Source organism: Manis pentadactyla, chromosome 2 (genome assembly GCF_030020395.1).
Source record: "Manis pentadactyla isolate mManPen7 chromosome 2, mManPen7.hap1, whole genome shotgun sequence".
NCBI classification, from domain to species: Eukaryota; Metazoa; Chordata; class Mammalia; order Pholidota; family Manidae; genus Manis; species Manis pentadactyla.
The window spans coordinates 218,347,935-218,369,462 of NC_080020.1; positions in this window are offsets into that span (position 1 = coordinate 218,347,935).

Consider the following 21,528-nt stretch of genomic DNA (forward strand, 5'->3'; position numbering starts at 1 on the left):
TTCAACTCATTTGAGATACACTGATATGGTAGAAAAGGAGCTGTGTTTGCAGCTAGCCAGACTTAGAAAGTCACAGCTTCTTTTTCTACTGTCATGTGACCCAGAGCAAAGCACTGTGGCCCGGGAGTCCTGGTTTCTTCACCCGCAGAATGGGGGACATTGTACTTATCTTGCAGCATGAGGATAGGAGCCAACATGAGCGAGGCCACTGGCGCAGGGCCTGGCACATGCTCGGCACTCAGGGCCTGGCAGTGGTGATCACAATGGTAGGTAAGGGGCTGTGTGTTTGCTGCTGTGGGTGCACAGAGCTCCCTTTGCATCAGGACAGCAGGGAAGGTGTTAGCCAGGCTTGCAGGGTGGGTGGCACTGTGGTAAGAGGTGCCTCAGGGGTGAGCTATTGTGGGAGCAAAGGCACAGAGGGCATGCTGGAGGGAATGAGGCATGCACACAAAAGGGTGACAGGGGAGTCATGCCTGAGGCAGCTCCATAGAAGCTGAGAGCACATTTAAAATCACAGCCCGAGACTGTGCTCAGGGCTGGAGGAAAACACTGAAAGCTTGAGCTGCAGGAGCCCAGAGGTGAGAGGTGCTGTGTGCTGGAGTTCTGGAAAACCATCTGGGAGAAAGTGGGGCTGGAGCTGGCCCTTGAGTGTTGGGCTGAGAGGAGAAGAGAGGACGCACAGGAAGGTAAGAGCAGGCCCAGGGCCTGGGAAATGGGACAGCCTCAGCAGATCTGGGGGAGACAAAACCCACCTGGTCCCCACTGCGGCTACCACTGCAGCTCTGGCTACTGGGTTTTGAGCACTTCCTATGCCAGGCACTATGTTAAATAGCACACAGACATTCTTATTTAATCTTCAGTGGTTAAATGAAGTAGATGCATTTCTCTCCTCCATTTACAGGGGAAGAGGTAGGTTCAGGGAGGTTAACTAGCTAGCCTGAGGTTTTACAGCCATTTCCCCCAGGGTTTACTTTTCCTTTTTAGGAGGATGAAGATTCAGCACATTGCCTCACATCCCCTGGAGCTGAGCGAGTGTCTCTGGTGGTAGTCATACATCCCTTCTAAGTACCTCAAAACTGGGCAACCTCATAACTGGGGGGACAGTTGGTTCCAATTCAATTGCCCTAAAGGGCTGTGGCTGTGAGGTTGGGAGTGTTCCAGAGACGTGTGTATACATTTTCCATGTTCTTGGTAGAGAATGAAAACTGAGTGTTTCATTTTCTCTCCTACCTATTCTGGTCTGGCTTGAGGAGAGAATTTGTAACAGGGTGTATTATGGGCTGAACTGTGTCCCCTTCCCCAAATTTATGTGCTGTAATCCTAACTCCTATACCTCAGAATGTGACTGTACTTGGAAATAGGGTCTTATAAGAGGCAACTAAGTTAAAATGAGGTCATTAGGGTGGGCCTAATTCAGTGTGACTGCTGTCCTTATAAGAAGAGAAAATTAGGACTCAGACACACAGAAGGCAGACCAGTGTGAAGGCACAGGGCAAAGATAACCGTCTATCAGCCAAGGAGAAAGGCTTCCAGAGACACCAAAGCGGCTGATTCCTTGAGTGAGACATTCAGACAACATGACTGTGAGGAAAGTCTGTTGTTTAAGCCGCCAAGTCTGTGGGACTCTGCCGTGGCGACCCTCACAAATAGACGGTGTCCTTCAAGTTATCTGAAGCTCAGAGAGAAAACTTAAGGTTTTAATCATCATTATCATCAATGTATTTTGCATGTGTAAATACTGAAAGGCCATTTGGTGGGTGACCTTAACTTGGATATAAACAAGATGACATGTTTCTTACCAACAGGGCTGAACTTCTTTTTAAAATCACTACTGTACCGGAGTCCCAGTGAGCATTCAGCCATTGGTGCTGCCTGGTGAAACTAGGTCATCTACAGATTTGATAAATACAAAATAATCAACCTGAATTTACCCACTTATTTTCTGAGAAATGCTTGTGCCCCTTGTCTTCAGCCTGTGGGAGCGGGGAGGTGGAGGACCGGAAGGAAGGCCTACGCCAGGCCTTGGGTTCCCTCTGCCAACCATCCTTTGAAATGAGACGTGTCTAGACTCCGGGGGCCGCCCGAGAGCTCACGGAGGAGATAAATCACAGAGACATATGCCCTGGGACAGTCATAAATGTCTCCGCTTGTGATGCGTTTGGGTGAGTTACAGAACCCATAGTTCTGATCAAGTGCCTGGCTCTGCGCGATTATTAGTAGAAGGATAATGAGAACTGAATGGAAAGGGGGGCGGATGAGTGACGACAGCGGGCGCGCCTGGGGGAGGTGCGGCGAGGAGCCCGTGGCTTTGTTCTCGGCCTGCCCGGCTGGGGCCGGACCCTCGCGGGGTGGGGTATCCTGCGGTCGGCTGCTGAGCAAGAACAATCCCTCTTGTTGAGGCATTCTCCTCCCCAGACACTCGCACCTGTTTCCATCCTAGTTCCTCCTTCCTGCAGCTCCGCAGACAGAGAGCAGGAAGTAAGTGCTCAGGTTGTCAGATCAATCAGCGGGCGCAGGAGGATGGGCAGTGGGAGCAGACGCCCCTGCGGTGGGGGAGGACCGTCGGCCCAGGGCTTGTCCTGGTGTCCGGAGGGCTCTGGCCGTGGGCGCAGGCTTGTCTTCTGTGGCACTTTATGTTTTTTCCCCTCACCTGGTTTATTCTTTTCCCTCTTTTTTCCCTTCTTGACCCCCCTTTCCCTTCCTTCCTTCCTCATTTCATCACTGCTCTTATTTTTCTGCTTCCTTCTACTCCTCTCCAGTATCTTTCTTGTAGAACTCCTTCCCTCTCTGTTCTCTTCCTTTTATCTTTCTCCCTTGTATTCTCTTTCTTTGGATTGATCTTTACTGGAGTTTTGCACTCAACACACACCAGTCGTTGCTGGGCTTTGGGGACTCACTGGAAAAGAGGGAAGAGCCACAGAGCTGAGGGTCCAGAGTGGAATATGATGATTAAATAAGTAATTATTGTAAGTTGGAGTTGGGGTTTTAGAAGGTCCAATGAGTAACTCTTGTCTTTCTCACCCAAGATCTGAGCCAACTAAGAAATAAGATCAAAGGGTAAGGCAGATAGGAAATCAAATAGCACTGAAATTTAGGAGGCGTATGTGGCCTATATGTTCAGGCATGTGGGCTGTCTGACCCTGAATCTCGGAGTTCATCCAGCTCGTCCACCCTGTGCAGGCAGCCTGGGCCCAGGGCAAGCTCCCCAGGCGCAGCCAGAGAGACGGCATCTGGGTAAAACCACAGCGGGAGGCACAGTTGGTTTGGGATGTGCTTCCCGTGGGGAACCAGCTTCCAAGAGAGAGGATGAGGAGGGTGGCTGGGTAATCCAGGCCAGGTCCCCTTCTCCATCCCCTTCATGTGAATCAGTATAGACTCAGCATGTAAATAATGCAGCAATAAACAGGGGTGCATATATCTTTTCAGATCAGGGATTTTGTTTTCTTTGGAGCAGTAGAAGTACTGAGTCAAGTGTTATTTCTTTTTTTAGTTTTTTGAGGCACCTCCATACTGCTTTCCACAGTGGCTGCACCAGTTTACATTCCCACCAACAGTGTAGGAGGGTTCCCATTTCTCTACATCTTCACCAACACTTGTTATTTCTTGTCTTTTGGATAGTGGCCATTCTGACTAGTGGGAGGTGATATCTTATTGTGGTTTTTATTTGCATTTCCCTGATGATTAGTGATGTGGAGCATCTTTTCATGTGTCTGTTGGCCATCTGAATTTCTTCTTTGCAGAAATGTCTGTTCAGGTCCTCTACCCATTTTTTAACAGGTTTTTTTTTTTTTGGTGTTGAGGTGTATGAGCTCTTTTTATATTTTGGATGTGAACCCCTTACTGGATAAATCATTTACAAATATATTCTCCCATACTGTAGGTTGACTTTTTGTTCTGCAAATGTGTCCTTTGCCTTTTAGTTTGATGTAGTCCCACTTGTTTCACTTTTTATTTCGTTTCTCTTGCCAGAGGAAATGTGTCCAGGAAAAAAATTGCTCATATTTATGTTCAAGAGATTTTTGCTTTATTATTTATGATAGCCAAGATATGGAAGCAACCTAAGTATCCATCAATAGATGAATAGATAAAGAACTTGTGGCACATATACACAATGGAATATTACTCAGCCATAAAATGAAAAGAAATCCTGCCCTTTGCAACAACATAGTTGGATCTAAAGGGCATTATGCTCAGTGAAATTAGCCAGAAGAAATACCATATGACTTTACTTATTTGTGGAATATAAATACAAAGCAAAACAACCAAACAGCACTGGACTCATAGACACTGAGAAGGGATTGATGGTTACTGTGGGGAAGGGGTTGGGTGTGTGGATAGGGAGGTGAGGGGGATAAAAGGTCACAAAAATTCTCAGTCATAATGTAGGTTGGTCAGGAGGATAGTAGTACAGCATGGAGAGTATAGATAATGATTCTGTAACATCTTCCTATGTTGACAGATAGTAACTGTACTAGTGGGGGTGAGGATTTAATACTATGGGTAACTCTTGAACCACTGTTGTATACTTGAAACTAATATAAGACTGTCTATCAATATAATATCTATAGATATAGATATAGATATAGATAGATAATTAAAAAAATCCCAGCATGGGTGAGCAAGGGGCAGAGAAAGAGGCCAGGAGTAGGTATGATGTTAGTGGAAGCATGTCTCATATGAAGGGAAACACCAGGAGTGGGAAAGAATGACCCTGACACCACCACCCATAGCAGGTCTTTGTGTGTCCGTGAGTGTGTGTGTGGCAGTATACACTGAAGAAACCTAGTCTCACCTAATGTGAAAGTGACATTTAATCTGAGATCTAAAGGATTCGCACCCACCTGGAGGTGATAAACTGCCAAACATAATCCAGAACAAATTAAGTACATTTACTTCTCTCCTTCCCTCTCTAACCTTCTTCTTTATAAAACAAAACTCTGGGCAAGTATTTCATTCAGTTATTCTGTCAACAAATACAAATTTAATGCCTATTAAATGCAAGCCACTTGACCAGCAGGTGAAATAGATTAATCCGATGTAGCATCTGCCCCCCAGGAGCCTCTAGATTATATGCTGAGCAAGACATCCTCACAGACAGTGAACATGCAGTGTTGGGGCGGGTGTATCTATTGCTTGTTGTGGAAACAAAGTAAGAGCTGTTAGTGAGCTACATGAGGGATTTTTGGGTTCATTGTGGGGAAGAAGAAACATCTTGTTAAGGTGAGGGTGGTATTTGAACCAAGCCTTGAATGATGAGTTGGGTTTATGAGTCCTCTCTGTTGGGCCTTGTCTTGAATTGTGTAAAAATCAGGGTCTATCAATGGCAGAAACAATAAGGAAAGCAAGACCCAGAGAGCTAGACGTAGAGACAAACAGTCATGAGGAAGCCGGATCCGGGCAGGGTTCTGAGCCCCCGCGTGCAGGTCTCTGCTGTGGGGTGTTGTCACTTCCCTCCTGAGGTCCCAGCACACCTCCGTTATTGCTTGGACTTCGTGACTTTCTTGTTCCTCAGAAAGAGAAAGGAGCTTATTAAGTGAGGTGGCTGCCAAGTGTATTTTAAGAGGAACAAAGCCAAGATCATTTTTTTTCTCACCACGTACCATACATAATTGTACAAGGGATAGGATTTATTTGGTGTGCATTACGATTTTTTTCCCTCAAGCTTAATTACAGTGTTAAAAAGGCAACTACGGCTTGAAAGAAACAAATTCCACGGTCTCGGAGACCAGCATGACCATCCTGGGTTTGAAACACAGTTTCTTTGTGAAGGGAATTAATTGTATATGAAACTTAGGGACTTATGTAAAACACATTTTTATGAAAATAAACTTGAACAGTCATTAAAATGAATAGTCGTTTTAAATAAGACTCAAACTGCATAGCATGGTGGTGCCGAGGAATTTTAGAGGCCTCCTTGATTGGCTTTGTTTTGGGTTCAACTCTGCAGTTTCTAAGACAATATCAGGGCCCTGGAGGTAAGTCTTAGCTTGTAATTGGGAATCAAATGTATAATTCCAATGATAGATTATTAGGGGAAGTAGGTAAATGAAAAAAGCTTGAATGGTATTTAGGTCTAAATAACTTCATGAATAAGTAATTCTATGTTGGAAAAATCCAACATGTTAGCAGGAAGTATTGTCTGACAGTTTTGGCCTCAGGCCGGGGAACCAATGAATGGAACTCAGCCTTCCACCTGTGGGACACTCCCTGGGCAACCTGTAACTCGGAGCTGGGAGGGGCGATGCCCACTTTCTCATCTGCCAGTGCTGACAGATGGTGTCTCTGGCTTAGAGATCTCCGTGGTTCTGGGGCGAGTCCAGAGTTGAGCCCTCAGCCAGGATAGGCTGCTCTGAAACCTGAGCTTAATGCACTTCTCTGGGGCTCATCAGAGAAAGATTACCAGGGACCTTAAGGGGCCCACGCAGCTGTGTCCAGAAAGCCGGGGGAGGGAGGTGGAGGTTAGACACCCATGTGCTTGCTGTTCCTTGCAACCTCTCCTCCCTGTTGGAAACGTGGAGGTGGAGCAGCCCTGCTCAGCAGTGTGGGAGGGTGACCTCCTTTTTAACTGGTGGGAACTTAAGCTCAGGTCTTTGATCCTTGGAAAAATGCCTCACCGCTTTCTACAGGGTCCTGACCCCGCCCCCAACCCATGCGGTCCCTGCCCCTCTTCATCACTAGCATTTCTCCTCTCCTTAAGGGCATGTTTTCCTCCCCGCGCTAAGATCCTTGTAGTTATTTAGACAAAAGCCTGCGAAAGGAGGGAAGCTCGGGATGCTGTATGTCGGCTTTGTAGCGAGGTGCCTGGTTTAACTGATGGCCCATTGGCCTCAATTCCAGAATAAGTAATGACATCATTTTGTATTTCCTATTGGGTTGTTGCGAGTTCTCAGGGATACAATGCTGTGTCATGCAGAGCAATACTATTCTCCACCCACTTTTCTGATTCCCTGTGTATATTTCTTACCTGCTTTGAACAGAGAGCTCCTGTGGCAATCTGAGGCCCCCAGAATGGTGACAACTCGAGTAGTGAAGTGAAATAGCACCCTGGTGATACCTGCCAGGTAGCAGAAAGCTCCCGGGGTGGTGTCTCTTGTAACCTCCAGGTGCCAGTCTGAGCTGAGAAGGAGATCTTGGCTTCTGCAAGGGGTGCCGGATGCACCGTTAGCACTACTGGCCTCTGGGCACATCTCTCTGCTGATTTATGTCTGTCTTCCCACCACGGTGCAGGTGTCCGTAAGATGGGATGTGATGGTATCAGAGACATTGTTCCCATGGCAACTGTTGCCTGGGCCCCCTAGTACAGTAAAGCTGCTTAGGTGGCTCTCCCTTGTCCTTAGGTGCAAGGCTGACCCCCACATCCCCACTGTCAGTTGCCTGAGAATGAGGACCAGGTGGGCTCTACCTTCTGCTCCGCAAAGAGGGGCCTGGAGCGAGGCAGAGGACACTATAGGTGCGTGGGAAGACCTGTCTAGTGATTTATTTTTGGTGGTGAAAACATGTTCAAACCTAGACGTTCTGAAGTGCGCTTTGCTCAGGCACCCAGATGCAGGACCGGAAACCTGGAGGCTTGACATTTCCCTTTCCCTCCAGTGGCACAGCTCAGTGATTCAATTCATACCCATTAAGATTTTCAGAATGACAGGAGGAGAAAATCCTTCCCGTGAACGCTCTTAGGGTGCTGTGACCGAGCACCATTTCCTTGGACCTAGACTGTTTTCTCATTTTGAAAATCCCATCAATTGCAATCCCCTCCTCGAGGCTGAGCATCTGGGGTTTACTTTCCTATTTCTTGACACAAAAGCCTATATAGAAAAGGCTTGTAGATTTATGAATTACATACTTGTTAGTAACACCGTGTTGGCCCATGTTTAAGAAGTAATGTGGAAAGAGCTTTCAATTTTTCCTGGGTTTGTATATCTAAAGTGATAATTACCCTTCAAAAGAGTGGGGGTGGCCACCAGGGTCCAGAAACTTGGCATGCAGACCTAGGCTCTGCTCCTAACTAGTTGTGGAATCCTTGTTTGTAGGTTTCTCAGGTGAAATTTGTGCGTGTGCGTGTGTGTGTGTGTGTGTGTGTGTGTGTGTGTGTGTGTGTGTGATGTCTTAAGCAAACTGTTTTTCTGCGGGAGCAGAATTGAATTTTAAAAAACCTAAATTAAGCACATCTTCTCCAGGAGCACATCTGTTGCACAGAGGAGGGCCATTCCATCAGTACAGCTGCCTGCAGAGCAATGAAGTCATCCCCATCTAATTCCTAAAACCAGGAAGGAGGAGAACAGACCACTATTAAATATTAAAGGTTTTCACATTTTGCTGTCCTCTTTCAGAGAATACAAAGAACACTGACATATTTTTTGGAGCTCAGGTGGATGGCTAATGGACTGGAGAAGCTTTCAACTCAACTGGAGCAGTACATAAAGAGAAAACTTAATTACAGTTAGGATTCAGTGGGTTAACTGGATAAACAAGTAGCCTCCGTATTTCAGAGCATCTAAGACACTATTGATTTTAAGATACACCATTGTTTTAGGTACCCCTGAGAAAAAAAAGTACTGCCAATTAAACTATGACCATAGTGCTTTATAACTTAGAATTGTAACTTTATACTTACTGAAAGAGCTCTTTAAAGCTCATGTAGATACTTGCACATACATTAAAATGAAAATATAGGCCAAATACTTTGGTTGCAATATTCCTAAGCTGTCTTCAGAAGACAGGCTCTCTGACTTAGAGTTGCTGGTGTCTTTGGTTCTCTATGCAATGCCTCCCTCTGTGAGTTTAAGATCAGTGATCATGAGCGTTTCTTCCCAGAGCCCCACGCTATAGATCTGGAGTTTTCTTCCTGACACCATTTACAAATTCCACAGCTGGTGCTTTCTTGATCTTATCAGAACGTAAGAGTCCAGGACTCACTTTTTTCCCTCAAATGATCCTTAAATTGTTCCTTGAAAGACCAAGGTTTGTAATGATGTAATCTTGCTACCAGAACAACAACTAAGTGCATTCAGTGTGTGGGCAATGACATGCCCTAACCTCCCCCTTGCTTTACAACAATTGCGGGTGCCGCCCCCAACAGTATGAGGGCTGCCCTGGTAAGCTGCTTCCTCCTCTCTCTCTTCTTCCTCCCTGATCTCAGATAGCCATTATTTGTACAACAGTCTCAGGTATAACTCATCCAGTTGATGCGTGGATGGGGATGTCTGATGTTCTAAGTGGCCAAGCCCTATATGTTTATTCCATGAAAATGAGAAGTAGGAGAGAAAGGACAGGGTTTAGGATCAGTGACTGCACCCATGAGTAATATGTAGTTAAAGAAATGATTCAGTTTAAATAGCTCCTGCCCAGGAAGTCTTACCCAGCACCCTTGGCATGCTAACATGGTACTTGTACCAAGCTCTGTGACAGCACACTCCATGCTGTATTTGGCTATGATGACTTCCTTAAGAGCTACAACCAGATTCATGGACCTCTGTAACCCAACGCACAGTGCCATGCCCAGGCCTTAGTAGACTGTGGATGAACATTTGCCAAAAGACTGAGAATGGAAAGAGTGGGGCAGGAAATGTTCAGGGGCAGGGAAATGACAGCCAGACTTAGAGAAGGTGGGGTTGGGCTGTTTGGCTGAGGTGGAAGGTGTGTGACAGGAAGCAGTGGAAAGTCAGAGCAGGAGGGGAGGCTGGCACCAGGGGGCACATTAATTGGCTGCACAGAGTCTGACAAAGACTATTTTAGAGAACCCGTGTGTCATCCAATATGTACTTTGAGTCACAGATGGCAATAAATGTGGCAAAATTAATTGGTCAGTATTAACCCATATGTCAGATGAGGTTATCTGAATAGAGAAATTGATACCCCTGAAACTTCAGTAAAGTAGCTTATTTTCTAATAATAATATTCATTCACAGATTCTACTAAGGTTAATGGTCATGGACCAGGTGCTGAGGACATGTGGATAGATAGTGCATGATTTGTTCCTTGAAAGAGATCACCACCTAGTAGGGGAGACAAATCTGTGAATATCCACACATGTAACTTTGGATATATAAATAGATAAGGTATATGCAAGATAGAAATATATTTGGGGTTCAGTGTATTCAGAGTTCTGTGGAGGCACAAAAGTGGGATTATCTTTATATGGATGTGTTGCCAAAGGAAATTCCACAGGGCCAAGATGGTTCTTAAAATATTTACAACCAAGACAAACAATTGTCCTCTATAGAGATATTTCCCACAGAAGATTAGTATCCCCTGACAAAAAGGGTTCTGTGGTTAATTAAGTTTAGAAACTGTGCATACTCCATTTTCATGTTGGAATTCATAGTAAGTGTTAAGGTATTAAAGCTCCTTCAAGATCAGCCATAAACAAATAAATAACACACAAAATGCCATCTCATTTGTTTTGGTTTAATCTCTTTTTCCAAACTTAGTGGACCACTGAACCTTCCTGTGGCAGAACACTTATTAATATCTTAACATCTGTGACGATCTCACACCTTCTCATTAGAGTGTAGGAAATGTGACTGATGCATGATTTGGGCGGGAGCTCACCTGAAGGCAGTGGGAATTGGATAGCCTTTCCATTGCTATTCTTAGAGTTCCCAGGAAGAATTGATATTTGTCATACAGGATGTGTGTGAATGCATGTGTTCATAAGCGTGGTTTGTGCTTTCAGTATCCAAAATTCTCTTAACAAAGACCAACAAAATATAGTTTCTTCAAAAGCCGTAAAATTTTATGTGGGAATGACTGCTGTATTGATGTCAACTGTTATTGCACTATAAAATGCAAATAATGTTTATGAACTAATTTAGAGACTGAAAAAGTGCATACACTTTGGATACTGTCCTTAGTAACTACTTCCACTAAATAGATTAAGGAAGGGCTTCTAAGACAGGCTGGCTAGTTGCAATGTTTTCTTAGACTTTAGGTTTATATGTAATTTTGGTACCAATACAAAAATCACTTGTCAAATTACCTGGAGATTTTTCATCTCCGTGGCTGAATATTGTAAAGCTCAAAGCAAACAGGACCCCTATTGCTATAAGGAAAAAGTTCAGCTTTAACTGAGTAATAAAAATAAATGTTCACCAATAAACTTATTCTGAAGATTCTATTGTATCCAGAATGTTTGAAATGACTTTGGCTTTTTGGTCACCAGTATCCTGGAAAGAGACATCCCCATGAAATATGTCTGCAAAGTGAAATCTCATGTAACAAACCCACATTTCCGGTTTAACCAGAAATATATTCTGATTCATAGATCCATAGTCAACGTTCAATTTAAATTTATTGCTTGATTGGCTGAGAGCACTAAAATATGAACAAATAAGGAAGTCCCTTCTTTTACTCCAGGAAGAGACCACAGCACAGTTTAGCAAAGCATTGTAGCCCATGACCAGGAAAACATCATGAGCAGTTGCTTTGCGGTCATTTTGAGACATGGCTTCAGGGCTGACCCTATTTCCTTTGTGTGTATTTGAGTAGAGAGAAGGCTTTTGATAATTATTTATTAAATTAATGAATGAATTAAATTAAATGAGTGAGTGAATGCATGCATGCATGCCAGGTCACTTTAAGCAACCTTCAGACTTGAGCTTTGTACACATCAGACTGCAGATCTGTGGATTTCCGAGGCAGGGCAGCACTTTCCCTTGGACGTATACACTCATCATAAACCTGACCAGATGATATTCAGTGAGTTCTCAGGATAGCTAGACCTGAGAACCTTCCTTTCACTTTCCTTCCAAAGTGTGTTCCCCTTGACAGCCCTCCAGCCAAGCCCCCTCTGTCTGGGAAAGGCACCAGTGGGGAGGAGTCCATAGGCAAGCCTTGAAAGGCATGGAAGGGTAATGAGAAAAACACATCTCACTGCGCACACAGCTCCCTCTGCCTCGGCTTTGCCTGTGTGAGCTTGTGGGAGAGGCTGGAAAGCACATTCTTTAAACTCCTGGACCTTAAAAGGAATGCATCTCGGGCTGAAATGTCAGCTCGGCTCTGCCCTGACCGCAGGACAGTTCTTTTATTGCTGACTTTTTGACATGATAAAACCCAGCCCCTTCCCTTCCACTCGGGATGGTTCCCAGAACTGATGAAATTTCAAGCCCTCACTCAACCCACCTGTATTGGGGTTTTATCACAATCCAAAGATTTTACAAATTGCATTTATAGCCTTCCTCTTCGGCTTCCCCCACCACCCCGTCTCTAAACCATGTCTTATCCAGAACCAGCAGCATTAGACGTACAAGCAAGCCTTCGCTCTGGACCCTGGGGTCAGCCAAGTCCCATTCATTTCTCTCCACCTTTTAGAGTCTGAGCCTCCACCGCTCCTGCCCGCAGCAGGTTGGGTCAGGCTGTGGGTGGCCCGAGGATGAGCTCATCTGCTTGTCTCCCTGCCCAGCTCACAGCTCATCTTGCTGAGTTAAATCTGAATTCCTCAAACATCATTCTTCAGCTATTTTCATCTTTGGAGATTTTAAGCATTGCTTCTTTAAGTGTATTCCAACTTTGTTTGGAAACTTGGCTTTGCTGACTTCTGACCTTATAACAGGACCCCTGAGTTTAATTGCCCAATGTTACTTTGGAATCGACCAGAGATTACTTCTTCCCTTTTCCTGCATCTGGCAAGACAAACTGTGACTCTTACAGACAAGGGCCTTCTAACTGGCTTTGCTCACCCCTGTCCTGGATTTTCATAGGCAGGCTATGTACGTCTGAGCAAGATCGCAGTGATCAATCTGGAGACTTTCTCAAAGGAAGGCTGATCAATAGACAAACAGTCATTGGGTACCTGCTTTATGAAAGACACTGAAGGGTAGTCTGATAAGACCCCTGCATATAAAGTGGAGCCTCCATTTAGACAAAAGCTTCATTTGTTCATTCGTTTGTTCAGATACTCTATGTCCTAGCATTTTAGTAAGTGAGTAAAGTCAACAGATGGTCTGTCTTTGGGGGTGTAGTCTTAAGATGAGACAAGATGTCCACACAGCAAAGTGATATCCCAGCAGGACTAAGATATCATAAGTGAAGTCTCTGGGTTCACAGGAAGGGGTAGGAGGTGTGGCTGAGAGTGAAGCAAACGTGGTCAAGAATGAATCCTGAGCACAGGGTAAAGCTTCTGCAGGGCCGCAGGGGGCAGAGGAGGCCTGTGCATGCAGGACACTGAGTACTTGTTCAGGCGGAGGCATGTTCCTGAGACATGAGCAGTGTCTGGCTGTCACTGTTCAATTAGCCCCAGTCATTTCTTCCTCCCTGTGTGGTGGGCTATGGCCCTTGGAAGTCACGGTAGCTCCAGAAAGACTTGTGTCTCCATGTCCAGCCACACCTGGCAGGGATGACCAGGAAAAACTAGCAACCACCTTAATTTTGGTGACCACTTTCTGTCCTTGTACCTTTTTCCAAACCAAATTCTAGCCATCTCTGTTTTCTAGGTTCCTAAGTGACTTTGATTTTCAGTGTACTTACAAGTGTCTTGGGGCTTTAAATTTAATGAAGTGGCCTTTAAATAAGTACAGAGACACTGGAGAAAAGGACATGACATATTTTTACCTTCTCTCCCAGGCCATTAACCACAGGGTCCTTGCTTGCTTGACTGGAGCAGTGCTGGCAGAACTGGAGGCCCAGTCTGCAGGAAGTGGGGAAAGGACTTGAGGAGTCTGCATTTGGAGTGTTGAATTCCTTTGGTTTTTAATAGCTTTGTGTCCCTGTGCACAGAGGTGGGCTGTCATATTTTCAGTTATTCCTGTGAATGATCTGAGTGGGTGGCATATTACTTGGCTGGAGGGATGTTTGTGATCTGTCCCTATAAAGTCTTTTGAAAGTCCTCATGTCTTCTCTTTTTATCATGTCTTTCTCCTGTATGTGTGTGCATGTACATAGTTACACAGACACAGATGGGGTCCTGGAGAGGTACACAGCATGTGTGCTGTGATGGCTATTTTGCAAGCGTGTTTATAACACCAGTGCAGTGTTGTAACAAAGCCCTGGTCTGGGGACTGGAAGGCTTCAGGTCTGGTTCTGGTTTTTATGCCTTCGTAGGCCTTGGCAAGTTATTTTCCCTTTTGCCTCTTATATTTCTTGATTGTACTATTAGGTGTTTGACAATACAATCTTTAGGGGCTTTCCATAATTCTAAGATCTCTTCCTCCCTATCTTATTGGCCTCTCTTGATAAGAGGCAGGGGTTAGAAGTTGACACAGACCAGACCTTTGGTTCCACTGGCCTACAGTGGGACACGGAGTGGAAGTGTAAATTTGACAAGTAATGTCTTGTAAGGTGTGTTCTGGCCAAAGCTGACAATTGAGTCCAAATGTGTTATTTGTCAGTTGGTTCCAAGGAAATCATGGGAGATTTGTAAATTGGTGATGGCACTTTATATTTTCCGAATACAATAAAATCTCATATTCACATTCTAGGTTCTCTGGGATTTGGCTCCAATCAGTATTTTTCCCCATTTTTATTGAGATATAATTGACTCATAACATTATATAAGTTTAAGATGTACAATGTGAGGATAATGTGATGATTAGATATATGTATATTTTGCAAAATGACTACTACAATAAGGTTAGTTACCTTTTTTCTGTAGTGAGAATATTGCTACTCTCTTAGCAACTTTGGAGTATACAATACAGTATTTTAAACTATAGCCAACATGCCATATATTAGATTCACTTTTAATTGGAAGTTTGTACCCTTTGACGAACATCTCCCCCTTTTCTCTACTCTCTAGCCTCTGGCAACCGCCAATCTACCTTCTGTTTCTATAAGTTATGTTTTTTAAGATTCCAAATAGAAGTGAGATCATCCAGTATTTATCTTTCTTTGACTTATTTACTTAGCATAATGCCCTCAGGGTCGACCTATGTTGTCACAAATGGCAGAAGTGACTATTTTTAATGGCTTAATAATATTCCATTATGTATCTCTATATCTATCTATGCTGTTGAGTTCAGTTTACTAGTATTTTATTGAGAATTTTTGTATCTGTATTCATCAGGGATATTGACCTAGTTGTCTTTTCTTGTGATATCCTTATCTGAATATTTTTCTTTGTTATCAGAGTAATGCTAACCTTGTGAAATGAGTTTGAGAGTGGTCCCTCTTCAATTTTTTGAAAGAGTTTGAGAAGGACTGGCAGTGATTTTTCTTTAAATGTTTGGTAGAATTCATCAGTGAAAACATCTGATTTCGGACTTTTTTGTTTGTTGAGAAATTTTTAAGGACTAATTCAATCTCTTTACTCATTATTGTTCTGTTCAGATACTACACTTCTTCATGATTAAGTACTGTTAAGTTGTATGTTTCTAGGAATTTATCCACTTCTAGGTTGCCCAACTTATTGGTATTTAATTGTCCATAGTAGTCTCTTATGATCATTTGTATTTTTGTGATATTGGTTGCATGACTCATCCTTCATTTATACTTTTATATACTTGAGTCTTCTCTGTTTTTCTTGGTTAGTCTAGCTAAAACTTTGTCAATTTTATTTATCTTTTCAAGATATTCTATGTCTTTGATCAGAGAATTTAATTCATTTATATTTAAAGTGATTATTGATAAATAAGGACTTTCTATTTTCATTTTGTTGTTTTCTCATGGTTTTGTTTTCCTTTTTCCTTTTTTCCTCTCTTGCTGCCTTCCTGTGGGATTTGATGACTTTTTATGGTAGAATGCTTTGATTCTTTTATTTCAGTTTTTGTACGTATCCTCTACAAGTTTTTCCTTTGTGGTTACCATGTGACTTGCAAAAATTATAGTTGTAACATCCTATTTAAGCTGATAAATTAACTTTGGTGGGATATAGAAACTATACTTCTCCCCTCCTCACATTTTAGGTTATTAGTGTTATAATTTTCATCTTTTTTATATTATGTATCCAATAATAAATTATTTTATTTGTAGTTATTTTTAGCATGTATTTTTAGCATATATTGTTTCTTAATTCTTAAACTACAGTGGAAAGTAATTTATGCACCACCATGACAATAATAGGGGACTTGACTATAAGTTTACCTTTACTGGTGAGTTTTACATTCACAAAACATTTTACACTCACAAAAACATTCATATGTTTTTACATTATTAATTATCATCCTTTCGTTTCAGTTTAAAGAACTCACATTAGCATTTCTTATAAGGCAGGTCTGGTGGTGATGAACTCTCTGAGGTTTTGTTTGTTTGGGATACTTTATCTGCCCTTCATTTCTGAAGGACAGCACTGCCAAGTATAGTATTCTTGGTTGACAGTTTTTTTCTCTTTCAATATTTTAAATATATCACCTCCCACCCCCTGCCTTGGCCTGCAAGATTTCTGCCGAGAAACCCACCCATTATCTTATTAGAGCTCCCTTGCATGTGATGAGTCCTTTTTTATGTTATTGTTGCTCTCAAAATTTTCTTTTGGTGACTTTTGGCAGGTACCTTAGAAAAGGAGTAATGAAATATTTAACAGGAAGCGCCCAGCGGGAGGCGGCGGAAGCCCCGTTAAGCGGACGGTTGACCTTAAGGGACTTAAGGGATGTGGCCATCAGATCTCCCAGGAGGAGTGGGAATGCCTGGACCCTGCTCAGCGGGCCTCGTACTGGGATGTGATACAGGAGAACTACAGGAACCTGGTGTCCCTGGGTATTTCTTCTACACATGTGATCAAGAATTTACAACCAAAGGAGAATGGTAATAAAGGAATATCCCAAACAGTGATGTTGGGGAGACATATAAGCCATGAAATCAAAGATTTGTATGTTAGCGAAATCCAGGAAAATCCTGACATTGAGTGTCACTGGAAGGATGATGAAAGAATTTATAAAGGAATACATAAAAATAATCTCCCTCTTAGAAGAGATCAACCTAAAAATGAAGGGATGCAGGAAAGAAGCCTTTTGAAAATCAGCCTGGGGTCACCTGTCAGGATGAACTGTCTGTATTTCAAACTGAAGGGGAAATTCATGAATCTAATGAAGTTAAGATGTCTCTCAGCAGTAGTTCCTCAGTTTCACCATGTCAAAGAATTTCTCCTGCTATCCAAACCAACAATTCCAAAAAATATGACAATGATGTTATGCATTCTTCAACAGAGACACAAGAGCAGACAGCACACAGGGGAAAACCTTGCAAATGTCTAGACTGTGGCCAAAACTTTAACCAGGGCTCGCACCTGACTAGACAGATAATCCATATTGGAAACCATATAAATGTGACATATGTGGGAAAGTCTTCAGTAAAAACTCTTACCTTGCAAATCATTGGAGAACTCATACTGGGGAGAAACCATACAAATGTAATCAGTGTGGCAGAGCCTTTAGTTTGAGTTCAAACCTAACTTCCCAGAGGCAAACCACCCTGGAAAGAAAGCTTACAAATGTTATGAATGCAACAAAGCTTTTTTCCATAGTTCCAAACCTGTACAACATCACAGAATTCATAGTGGGGAGAAACCACACAGAAGTAATGAAGGCAGTAAACCTTTTATCCAAAGTTCAAGCCTGGCTGACCATCAAAGAATTTGTATTGGAGAGAAATCATACAAGTGTAATGAGTATGGCAAAGCCTTTATTGTGAGTTCAATCTTAACAAGTCATCAGGTAATCCATAGTGGAAATAATCCTTACCAATGTAATGAATGTGGTAAGCATTTTATTAAGCATTCATAACTTAGGATTCATGAGAGAATTCATACTGGAGAGAAGCCTTTTAAGTTTAATGTGTGGCAAAGCCTTTCGCAAGCCTCAAACCTCACTACACATAAGATAATCCATACTGGAGAGAAACCATATAAATGTGACATGTGGGGAAGTCTTCAGTAAAAAGTCACACCTTTCAAATCATCGGAAAACTCATACTTGGGAGAAACCATATAAATGTAATGAGTGTGGCAGAGCCTTTAATTCGAGATCAAAGCTAAGTAAGCATAGGGTAGTTCATATTGGAGAGAGACTTTACAAGTGCCCTGAGTGTGGTAGAGCCTTTACTCAAGGTTCACACCTCACTAGACATCAAATAATCCATACTGGAGAGACTTTACAAATGTAATGAGTGTAGCAGAGCCTTTAGGTTGAGATCAAGCCTAACTATACATCAGTTAATCCATACTGGAGAGAGACCTTACAAATGTAATGAGTGACAAAGCCTTCAGTCAAAACTCAAAACTTTAAAGTCACAGGAGAATCCATACTGGAGAGAAATCTTTCAAATGTTTGTGGCAAAGCCTTTAGTTTGAGATCAACCCTAACTAAGCATCAGGTAACCCGTACCGGAGAGAGACCATACAAATGTAATTGTGGCAGAGTGTTTAAGTTGAGATCAACCCTAAGTAAGCATCAGGTAATCCGTACTCAAAGGAGACCTTACAAATGTAACGAGTGTGGCAAATTCTTCACTTGAAAGTCACAGAAGGATTCATACTGGAGAGAAACCTTTTAAAAGTAATGAGTGTGGCAGAGCCTTCAGTCAGAAATCATACCTTGCATGTTACTGGAGGATTCATACTGGAGAGAAACCTTGCAAATGCCCGGATTGTCGCAAAGCGCTTACTCAAGCCTCACACCTCACTGGACATCAGACTATTCATATTGGAGAGAACCTTACAAATGCCACTGAATGTAACAAGGGTTTTAGTATTGCTTTTAGGTCAGGCTTCACCAAATACTTAACTCTTACAAATGCAGTTAATATGGGGAAGTTTTAAATAACTGCTCATTCTGGATGAGATAAATATCCAGCTGCTCACCTCTGGAGCATGATGCCTGTACTACATCTTGAGTGTGTAATTTGCCTTATTAAACTACTCTTTGTTTAAAAAAAAAAAAAAAAATTTAACAGCACAGTCTCTGACCTAGACAAACAAGACAAACATACATTTCCTCAAATAGAACCTATTTCTACTGGCTGTACAAGGCATAAACACAAAATTCTCAGTGCTTGTTTGTCTTATTTCTAATTACATATAGGTCAGTCCTTTGTGGCTCCCATCGCCTATGAATGAATGAATAATGGTCATAACAAACATGATGGTACATTGGTGTGTGTCAGCTGAACCATAACTGCTGTAGGCCACCTGTGATAGCCAGCGTGCTCTGGTCCACTGGCTTAAATAAAGAACTTGTTGTCTTAGGTAAGAAGCCCGGAGGTCGGCTGGCTCCCAGTTGGTTATTTCAGTAACTCAGCTGCATATGGAAGGCTCAGACTCTTTTCATGTTTCTGCTTTGCTATCTTTAGCAATTCACATTGCCTTCAGGCTGCTTCCCCTCGCAACAGCTGGTAGCTTCCTAGTAATTCTTGAGTGAGAGCAAGACAAGTTATATTTCTTCATATCAGAAAGAAAAAGTTTTCCCAGAAGCTCTAGCAGATCTCATCTTTCATACCATTGTCCAGAATTTGGTTACACGCCTGTGCTTAAGCCAGTCACTGGCAAGGAGAATGACACCTACACAATTGGCTTTTACCTGTCAGAATTCATCCAAGTCAGGAGGAGGAGGAGAGGACAATGAACAATCAGAGCTCTCCCACCATGTAGGAAGGGAGATCAGCCTCTGGCTAGGTAACCAAAGATATCAGCCGTATCACCCTTCATAAAAGGGAGAGGGATTCTGCTAGATTTTCTTAAAGGACCATGTACTTATCCAAATATTATGTGAAAAACAAAGCAACACAAAACAAATCATATTTACATATAAATAAAACTGAATATGATCCAAGTATGGGCTAGCCTTTGGTTGGCAATCTCAGCATTTATCACTAGGGTTGTGCAGCTCAACATCTGCAAATCCTGAGAATTATTCAGTCGCTCAAGCCTTCAGGGTAATTGCTTAGGATCTGAGACAAACAAGATAAACATACATGTCCTCAGATAAAATCTATTTCTACTGACTGTATAAGACTTACGAACAAAATTCTCAGGACTTGTTTGTCTTCTCATTCCATATAGATCAGTCCTTCGTGGCTCCCACTGCCTATTCAAAAAAAAGCTAAGTATCTCAGCAAGACTCCCAAGGCCCTCTGTGTTCAGGTGAACTCTAACTCTTCAGCCTGAGCACCCTTATGGGTCCCTCACTTTGCAGCCACATAGCTATACATGCAGTCTTTAGAGATGTTATGTTCTTGTTCTCTATTATTTTCAGTCTTTCACTCTTGGTCTATATGGCAATCTCTACTCATCCTTCAGGGCCGAGCTCAATTGTCACATCTTTTATCATAATCACTAGCTTTTCCAGGCAGCTCATGTGCATCTGCCTGTGTGTAGTCTTCTCTTATGCTGTTATATCCTTGCTCTGGTTACCTACTCTGCTGGGATATGGGCTCCTTAAGCCAGAGGGGTTGCTCTTCTGCTCTCTGACATCTGTTTCTGGCACAAATGCTCTATATAATGGGGGTAAGGATGGTAAATAAATGGTTTCACATGTAAGCTTGCAGTTTTCTTAATAAATTAGAGATAACTTGGTAGATGTGTTATTTATTGTCCTCCTTCATTTCCAAATAGGTGTTATAATCTGATACTTGTGAATAGATTAGCTCCTTGGAAATGGGCACATCTCTTCATATTTACCTTGATGTATATGTACTAATGGCAGCAAGAACCATTAGCAAATTCATTATTTTTGAATCCAAGTTACACTTCTACTGCTAAGGTTAATTATTGATTTGTTTTATTCTGTGATTAAAGCCATTAGCCACTATTAGCAAATGACGATGTTTATGCATGTTTGAATATCAGCTGGGCTGCATTTCATAGCAGGGGCCCAAGCTAAATTAGTATTCTCTGAGGCTAACATCTAGAATGGTGATACATAGACTTGCTGAAGGTAACCAGTGATTTTTGCCTTGTGATAGGAGGATAAATAGAACCTGATTGCCTTTGCTAATTATTCTTCCTGAGTGCAGACACTGACTGGAATTTAGTTTTAGTTGAATTTGGCCTCTGTCCTTTCTGATCTTGAATAATTAGTGACTTTTGAGCAGGACTTGGAGAGAGTCTAAAAGTGCCCTGGCTCTACTCTGCCTTTTGAGCTTCCCTTTATCCAGGAGGTGTGATGGGCTTGTTTGCCCCTTTAAATAGTTGGGAATGGAATTTTCAGATCAGAGCATGGCTTCTGCCAAGAGGAGGAAGATGCTGTCTTTCAAAGCATACTCTGAGCAGGTCAGACCCTTTCCTTTCCAGCTGTGACCTAATTAGGGGAGAATTGCCTTGAATGTACCAGAACTGAGGGGCAAGAATTCTCATATACCCACTTGCAAAGGAGGGTGGGAAATGTAACCTGGCAGCTCTGTCTGGCAAATGGTGAGAAACAGTTTAGAAAATAACTAGCCAGTATCTGGGGCAATCCGCTACGATTCTTTCAAGCAGGTGAGCCAACCTGTGTCGAGAGGGTTTTCATACGTGGGCTACTTTTTCAGTCCATCATTTCTTTCTTTGCTGCCACAAGGAAGCTGACTTCAGATCTCATCCTTCCCTGAATAGTCTTGTAGCTTTCTCCAGGCAAAGGCAGAGAAAATGGCTTGAGTGCAGAGAGAGCCACAAACCTGAATTCCTGGAGA